The 1791-nt window shown below is 38.4% G+C and overlaps 1 pseudogene; it reads left to right on the forward strand.

Moving 5' to 3' along the window:
- Positions 1–866: 866 nt before the first annotated feature.
- LOC149564868 (calmodulin-like protein 2 pseudogene) lies at positions 867–1576 on the forward strand (annotated as a pseudogene).
- The last annotated feature ends 215 nt before the right edge of the window (positions 1577–1791 follow it).

Genomic DNA, 1791 nt, shown 5'->3' on the forward strand with positions numbered 1-1791 from the left:
TAGAGGACCAAATTGCTGATTTATTCACCAAGGCCTTAAGTGAAGCCAAGTTTGTATCTCTTCGACATCTTTTGGGCTTAAGAGCAATGACATCATTGTCTCATGGTTGTCATTCAGGGGGGATTCTTATGAATTCCAACCATTGTATTTAGGAGATAACAGATTGTAAATGGGTACCTTACAAGGCTTTAGGCTAGGACCCATCATATGTAGATTATGGGAGGATATTTAGATAGTAGATATTTAGTATAGCTATTGTAATTAATTTAAGGGGGATGTCAACGTAAATTAATTACACCACAAGGCATGGTCGGCACCAACCAAGATGCTTCCAGAGGCATGTGCGGCCATCCCTCCAACTACCAACTACTCACATTAATAATACACCAAAAACAACTTCTGGAGATTTCTGTACATTTATTACAGTTGTTGTTATAAATAGACTTGCTGGGCCTGGAGTTTTCAGCGCTCATTTCCTGAATATTCTGCTGTGTTATTTACTCTGTGTGTTTTTCACCCCCTCCTATATAATAAAATCATAATAACGAATTTAGATCAAATCAAAACACGTCTCCTTTTGTATGCGCGGCTATGGAACATTCCTTGAACATGGAAAGCATTCAGATTGGATTCGCGAGATGCGTGAGGCACGCTACGCTCAAAGTCCACACGTTAGAGTGTAATACTATATTTCGGCTTCTTTCTTTTCAAATTTTGATAGGGAATACGGAAGATGTGTACGAACCAACGCTAACGCGTCTTTACAAGTTTTGTGCTCTTCATAACGTTTTTCTGCCGTCAATCGTCGCTTCTTCCTTGCAATGCCGCTCAACCTTCCTTTCTGCCTCTTATAAATACGACATAATCCTTCAACCAGATCGTATCTCATCATAATCACAGTTTATAGTAGATATCTATCGCTCTTTATACTCTTCGATCAATTATCGTTTTCGCTTTTTATATATTTCGGGATCATACCCACTTTTCCTCTCTCTTATCGTGAAATGGCTGATCTGAACGAAATTCGAAAAGTATATCAACTACTACAAAAAAGTGGCGATGGAGCCGTAACAATCTATGAAATCTGTCAATTCACAAACAAGCTCGGAATCGTAATGTTGGAAAAAGATTTGAGATTAACGGTGAGTAACAATGGTGTAGATGATGATGATCATGGTCTTCAATTTGAAGAGTTTGTTGATCTGTATAACTTCATCTTCAACCGCGAACAAGGCGAAGAAGAAAACGAGTCAGACGATTTGTTTGAGGCATTCAAAGTTTTTGATGAGAATAAAGACGGATATATCGATTGTGAGGAACTGCAACGAGTGCTCTCCATGCTGGGATTGATTCCAAATGCGCAAAAACCAGAAGAGTGCCAGAAAATGATATGCAGATTCGATTCAGACTGCAACGGAGTCTTAGATTTTGTCGAATTCAAAAATATGATGTGTGCGTCTACTGTCTCTCCCTGATTCCTCATGCCGTATATTCCATTAACTCATTTGTAGATGATATATAATGTCTCTTATCTCGATTCTTCTCTGTAAACTTATGGAATATTGGTTTTCATGCATTGACACGTTTTGGGCGAGCACATGATTGTATACAAATCTTCTATTCTCATCTCATTTTATGCCTGAGTTTAAGCGGTCAACATATCTCATGAAGAGTTCTCCTCTTTTCTCCGCTTTTAAAATCCCTATAAAATTTTGATACTTGGGCATTGGAACAAGCGTATCGCATCTCTGAAACGCTGAAAATTTCATACTTGTGGGCAAACTCAATCAC

The sequence above is a fragment of the Cupressus sempervirens genome, chromosome 3, assembly GCF_028749045.1.
Source record: "Cupressus sempervirens isolate cs-2001-9-10 chromosome 3, ASM2874904v1, whole genome shotgun sequence".
Lineage (NCBI taxonomy): Eukaryota > Viridiplantae > Streptophyta > Pinopsida > Cupressales > Cupressaceae > Cupressus > Cupressus sempervirens.